Source organism: Petaurus breviceps, unplaced genomic scaffold, assembly GCF_028583685.1.
Source record: "Petaurus breviceps papuanus isolate PSGF00001 unplaced genomic scaffold, PetGlider_PUasm1.0 189, whole genome shotgun sequence".
Lineage (NCBI taxonomy): Eukaryota > Metazoa > Chordata > Mammalia > Diprotodontia > Petauridae > Petaurus > Petaurus breviceps.
Genome location: NW_027185809.1, coordinates 19160771 through 19167868, shown reverse-complemented (window position 1 = coordinate 19167868; position 7098 = coordinate 19160771). Strand labels below are relative to the sequence as shown.

Genomic DNA, 7098 nt, shown 5'->3' with positions numbered 1-7098 from the left:
GCTTAACTTCTGACTGCTTGTGTGCAAGAACACCTTTTTGCTGGCAGCCCCCATTTTAGTCCCTATCCTAGTTGGCCTTGGTATGGTAGGATCGGCAGCAGCAGGTACCACAGCCCTAGTGCAAGAGAACAGTCCCCCGGACTCAGTTGAGTCTGAGTTTCAACTATGAACAAGAAAGGGGGGAGTGAAGTGCCCACCAGAAATTATACACCAAAGCTCCCTAAACCTGCCAGAAGGGGCCCCTACCAGGGTCCCTGGAAACCACCTAATAGGCCACAATAGTGAAGGAACTTTTCACCTGTGTTGCTAGAAACATGCCTCAGATTCAGGTCTGTTTATGTTTGTATCCAGGGCTTTGCTAGGTAATCAAGGCTTCACTAGAAATGGCATTACACCCCCTTGGAACCACACTTTGTTGATTAGCAACACCTAACTCTATATAAGTGTATCTTACAGAAGACTCAATGCTGTCTTCCCTATTGGGGAGGCAGTAACCAGCTGGTTAATAAACACTCCTATCAAATTATAATTGGCTTTGCTGTCATGTCCATTTCATTTGTTCATTTCAGGAGTAGGCAAACAAAACAATAAGAATAAGTGTATGATGACAATCCCTTAACACCAAAGGAATTTTACTAATTCTGATGTGCATCCTTTTCTAGCTTACTGATGGATGGTATAGTCAGTGTTGCCTGATGTCTGTTTACCATGCTTTATAAATTCATAACATTTATAAAGGGCTCCAACTTCCTTTGTTTTCCAAAGTGCAAAACTTAGTCTTGACCTTCTTGGGTAGCTTACAACTAAGGGCTTATTAGCCTTTAGTTCTGGGCAGGACTAGCTTCATGAGACTGTTACACAGGATATTTCATTTCTCAGGAGCAAAACTAGATGGCAGTGAAGTGGATTAGTGCTTATCTCCTTATATCGTTTTTTGCTTGTGTGTATCACTTGGTTTATATCCTATTAATAAACTCTAGTTAGATTGCCCCGGCAGCTGGCTGGGGGAGTGGAGGCCGGGGCTGCTAGCGTTCGACATGGTGGATGTGTTGAACATTGGGGTGAATCTAGAGGCTTTCATTCAGGCCATTGGCACCATCCAGGCACTGCACTCCAGTGTGAGCCGGGTGTTTGACTAACTGAAGGATGGCATGCAGAACAAGAAGACGCTGGAGGGCAGGGAGAAGACCTTTATCACCCACTTCCAGGACCACCTACACTCAGGCAATTGGGGCCTCAATGAACTGGAGTGTCTGAGTAACTTGGTAGGCAAGCCATCTGAGAACCACCCTCTCCATAATAGTTGATTGTTAAGCCTAGATCCTGTTCAGGACAAGACTCCTCTCTATAGCCAGCTACTTCAAGCATGTAAGTGGTCGAACAAGTTGCAGTACCATGCTGGTCCAGCTTCTGGTCTCCTGAATCAACAGTCTCTGAAACGTTCTGCCAACCAGCTGGGAGTATCTGCAAAACAGAGTGCTCAGCCTATGACCCTTGTTTTACCGCCACAGTATGTTGATGATGTGTTCAGCCGCATTGATAGGATGTTCCCTGAAATGCCAATTCATTTATCCAGACCCAATGGAACATCTGCAGTGCTTCTGGTTACTTTAGGAAGGGTGCTGAAAGTCATTGTGGTCATGAGGAGTCTCTTCGTTGATCGAACAATTGTCAAAGGACACAATGAAAGTGTATACACAAAAGATGGAAAGCTTGACATATGGTCTAAATCCAACTATCAAGTGTTCCAAAAGGTGACAGATCATGCCACCACAGTCCTCCTTCACTACCAGTTGCCCCAGATGCCAGATGTTGTGGTCAGGTCCTTCATGACCGTGTTAAGAAGTTACATAAAGCTGTTCCAGGCTCCATGCCAGCAATGCAGAAAGTTTTTGCAAGATGGCCTTCCTTCCACATGGAGGGATTTCCGAAGCCTCAAAGCCTTCCATAACACCTGCAGACAGTAACCCTACCCAACCCTGCTTTCAGACCCTCAGGATGACAAGCAGGTGGAAAAATAAACCCAGCACCCAAAACTTTTCCAGATCAACCTAAACAATATTGATGGCTCAGTAGTTAACTCTCTTCTCAACATCAATACATTCATTCTTTTCCTTTAGTAAACAGTGCTTTACTGTATATTAAGGCTGAACCAGTGCTGTTGGATACCAGGTTGTCTCTGTGGTTGATGGGGACTAATTTTATACTTCAGCTGGTGCACAGAAGGAAAAGAGGACTTTTTTGTGTACATAATATAAGAAAATAATGCAGTGTGTTCTGTGTTTGTTAGTAGTGAGCTCATCCTTCTGGATCAGTCTCATAAGTCATTTTCAAGGGCTATTTTCATTTTAATGAAAACTTCACATGGTGCCAGAAATCTACATTGTTAAATAACTTATTTTTATAAGCAATAAACTCTTTGTACTAAAAAATAAAATAAACTCTAGTTAGATCAATTGAGGGTGGAGCTATATTTCTGTTGCCTAAAGTCCTGAAATGAACTGAGGTAGAGTTATACAGGAAATAGATAATTAGGGAATCAAAGAATGGATATGCCACTTAGAAGCTGGACGAGTATAGGAAGCTATAAAATCTTATTCTTTATTTTACAGATGGTTTACCAAGGTGATAGAACTAAAGCTGAACCTTAAGAGATATGGATAAGAAGCAGAAAAAAGGGGCAATTCTGATGGTAGGATAACATAAGCAAAAACACAGAAGGAGGAAAATGTAAATAAAGGAGATATCAAGTAGACTAATTTGGCTAGGGAATAGGGTTCAGGTTGATGAGTTGTAGAAAATAAAGCTGTAAAGGTAAGTTGTAGCCAGATACTGAAGGCCTCAAATACCTAAGGAGTGTAGAGTTTAATTCTTTTAATTCGCAATTTTGTTTGTTGAGTTGTTTCAGTCATGTCTGACTCTTTGTGATCTCTTTTTGGAGTTTTCTTGACAAAGATGCTAGTGTGGTTTTCCATTTCCTCCTCTAGCTCATTTTACAGATGAGGAAACTGAGGCACATGGGGTTAAGTGACTTGCCGAGGGTTACATACCTAGTAAGTGTCAGAGTTCAGATTTGAACTCAGGTTCCCCTGACTCCAGGGCTAGCCCTGTCTGTATCCATTGTGCCACCTATCAGCTCTATTGTAATTTTGTAGGAGTGTTTATTTAATGAACTTTTCAAGCTAATTGTACTACACACTATTGGTACATGTGGCAAACAGCCTGTTTCCAGGAAGCTCATACTCTAAGGGTAGGAAAAGGCATGCACACAAACCATTGAAACACAAGGTAACACAAAATAAGGACAAAGTACAGGTTCACACACACAAAAAAAAACATTTGAGATGCAAAAGATCACATGGGGGAAGGCAAAGAAATGGGAGAAAAAATAAAATGGGTTGGCAAGTAGTCTAGTTCTACTGGAACTTAGAGTAAATGAAGGATGTAGGGTAAATATGGCTGAAAATGTAAGATACAGCTTAACTTATGGCAGTTTTATTCATAACATATATGGAATACTCATTTGTCCAATGACCAAGGAATTATATTATGATCTATGAGCAATAGCACTGGTATAACATGACACAGAGTAAAGAAAGCAAAATCAGTATTATACACACTGTAATCATGTAATAATAAAATTGGAGAAAAATACACAAGGAAATGTTCAGAAAAGGACATGAAAGTGAATAATGGTTTTTTTAAGTGTAAGTTTTACAATTTATGGAATTATGTACAATTATTTTTGTCCTCTTTTGTGTATTTGAATGTTTTTGTTGATGGTTATTAGATTTGCTAAGTTTAGAATACAATTTTTTAAATCATAAAAAAGTACTCCAAGGTGGTGAGCTTGGGTTATTAGGTGGATCAAAATAGAAAAGTTAGAGAGAGGGGCAATTTTTAGGAGTATGGTAAGTTCAGTTTGGGGGATATTGAATTTGAGGTACTGGTGATGAGGGACGGAATCCCAATAGGTTCAGCAGGAACCCTGATCTTATCCAAGACCAGGAAACCTGCAATGGCGTCTGGAAAGAATTCAGCTCAGCCTTACTTGGACTCAGAGTTGAGAAAGTTTATTTTTACACCTTTTACAGCAGACAAGAGTCCTTAGGGGACCTGCCCAGGGTCACACAGCTAGTACGCCACCTAGCTGCCAAAAGTCACTTGTAGTCTTTTGCTTTTCCATGACGCCCCACGAGAAAAAGCCTTGCCTAAAAAAATATATGTGTATATTTTTTTAGACGTGGAGACACTTGTTCCTGGACAGGGTGTCCCCCATCCATGTGGGATGTGTCCCAGGTCTATTAAAAAATAGACCGGATTCTGGTCCCAGACCGGAATTGTCCAATCAAGCCTTCCTAGGTGCTTGAATGAACCAGACGTACAGGACTAGAGGGAAGGGGTAAAGGGAGTTTACCAGAACTCCAAGAAAGCTTGAGACTACAGACTTATCCTGGCTGGCTCGCCAAAATGATGAGGGATGGCTCCCTCCAGGTTTAGCAGGAACTCTGATCTTATCTAAGACCAGAAAACCTGCAATAGTATCTGGAAAGAATTCAAGGTCTCAGGCTTAATTGGAGTGAGAGTTGTAGAAGTTTATTGTCACACTTCTATGAGAATCGGGCAAGAGTCCTTTAGGGGACCTGCGAGTGAGAGGGGTACATGCTTTTACTTTTAAAGGGTAGGGCTGCCATTGTCAGGGATGGCGGGATGGAGGGAAGGGACCTCAGTGCATAGATAAAGGTTAGAGCTGACCGAGAGGAACTTGTGACTTTAGTGCATAGATAGTTTAGATGAGATTTGGGCCAGACCTGAGGAGACATGAGGCAAGGACAAAGGAGTATTTGGGCCAGACTGTAGGAGACATGAAGAGATTAAGTAAGAACAAAGGAGTCACAAGGTGTTGCCTAGGGAGTTCCAATAGGGGGAAGGAGCAGGGCCTAAGGCTGGGAAAGGGATTTCACAGATTACAATTTTACAATACAAATTGCAGTTACAACTGCACAGACTGGTTTTACGAATTGGTTCCACAAATTGACCTAGACCCCAGGTACCCCATCACTGGCAGGAGATTCAGGTGGGAATTAGAAATGTCACTGGAGCTCTAGGGAAATATTTGGGAATGGAGATAGAGATTTGAAAATCATCTTCCCTAAGGTAACATTTAACACCATTTAGTGGATGGAACTATATGCAAAGAAAGACCAAAGGATGAGAAGACAGGAGGAATTTTCACTGAAATATAAAGAATAAAAAGTCCATTGTTAACTGTCACAAGAGGATGGAGAAGAATGAGCACAGGAAAAAAGACCTGGATTTAGTGAGGAAGTCATTCAAAGTCACGTTTGAAAAAGATGTTCTGATAGAATGGTTAGATTCAAGGAACAAGTAGGTAATGAATAAAGGTAGTAAGACATTGAGGGGAGGGAGGGGGTTAAGTGGCACAGTGAATAGAGCACCAGCCCAGGAGTCAGGAGGACCTGAGTTCAAATCAAACCTCAGACACTTAACACTTACTAGCTTGTGTAGCCTTGGGCAAAGTCACTTAACCCTAATTGCCCTGCCTTCCCCCCTCCAAAAAAAAAAAAAAGGTAGACCACTTTTCATAAGAGTGTGGCAGTGAAGTGAGGATGGGACAGTAGCTTGAAGGAATGGCATGGTCAAGGAAAGGATTTAATTTATTTCAGAATAGAGGAGACCAAAGCATGTTAGCACTGAAAGGAAGTAGCGGCAAGAAGGGAAAGACTAAAAAGGCATAAACACAACTTAATTCTGTGAGATAAAGGTATTCACGTGTCATAAAGGGATCTGGGTACAGAGACCCCTCCTTATTTCCTTGGAATTACTTTCAGGACTGGAGAAAGGATAACAGATGTATTTGAGTACATAAAGGAGCTGAATGCCTACATTCTAATAGCAGAAGATGGGACAAGTGTCAGAATTCCACTCAGTAAGATTCACAGAGAGTGAAGAAGACAAAAGAAGAGACTGATTATGCTTCTGCTCTGTTTAACTGGTTTTAAAAGAAGAAGGAAAAGGATACACTAGAGAAAAAATCAGAGAGATGAATTTGCTATTGCTCATGTTAGAAACATACTTAGTCTAGGAATAAACAATACTCATTGGAAAGCAGGAAGGTTTTCGTTACCTTTATTTTACATTTATTCTTTCTGAATAAACGGGTAGCCTCTTCAAAAGACTACAGAGAATCAGACAAACATGAGTCTTTTTATGCTGCTTTCATTCATGCCTTCTTCCTCCCTTCAGAACTGGGATTGTTTCCAGCTCTTCTGGGTTACAATCTTTCTGACCTGCCCATTCCATATTACTGCTTCATGTGTTCCCTCTTCCCAAACATGAGCTAACATGGGCTCCATGTTTGGATAATGAGGTTCTAATTCTATGCAGGGTGTGTCAGCTAATGTCTAAGAGGCTAGTTAAACATGCATATTCATAAAAAGTTGGTGACCATCCTTTGACCCTGACCAGTTTAGGCCAGTTTAGCCTAGGCCTCTTGCAAGGGAAAATTTACAGATTTCTTCCAGGAATATGATTGGAAAGGGTCACTCAGCTCTTCCTTCCCTCATCCTGATTTGCACCTTCCTGCATATTATGTGTAACATCTGTCTTTGCAGCATCCATTGTTCCTATAGAATTTGTGGGAACCAAAAATGTTAGCATTTCTCACACTCATAATTGGAGCACACCAGAAGATAATACAAACAGAGATGAAAGTAAGGGAAGAAAAGCATCTCAAGAACCTCACTTTTATTGGAACTGGGCAAAGGGAAGCAAGGCACTACAGTAGATAAAACTAGGCCAGGCGTCAGGAAGACCTGAATTCAAATCCAGCCTCAAACACTTACTAGCTATGTAACCCTGGGCAAGTCACTTAATCCTGTTTGCCTCAGTTTCCTCATCTGTAAAATGAGCTGTAAAAGGAAACAGCAAATCACTCCAATATCATTGCCAGTGAAATGCCCATGGCCTCATATACTAAGCCCCTGTATGTAACAAGTTTGGAAAATTACTGAATTCTTCCTGAACTCGTACGTGCTTAGCCAGGAGCCCCTCTCTTGTGAGAAACAGACCTGGCCA

General features: G+C 41.3%; 1 pseudogene; it reads left to right on the top strand.

Moving 5' to 3' along the window:
* Positions 1–1037: 1037 nt before the first annotated feature.
* Positions 1038–2446, top strand: LOC138164327 (mediator of RNA polymerase II transcription subunit 27 pseudogene; annotated as a pseudogene).
* The last annotated feature ends 4652 nt before the right edge of the window (positions 2447–7098 follow it).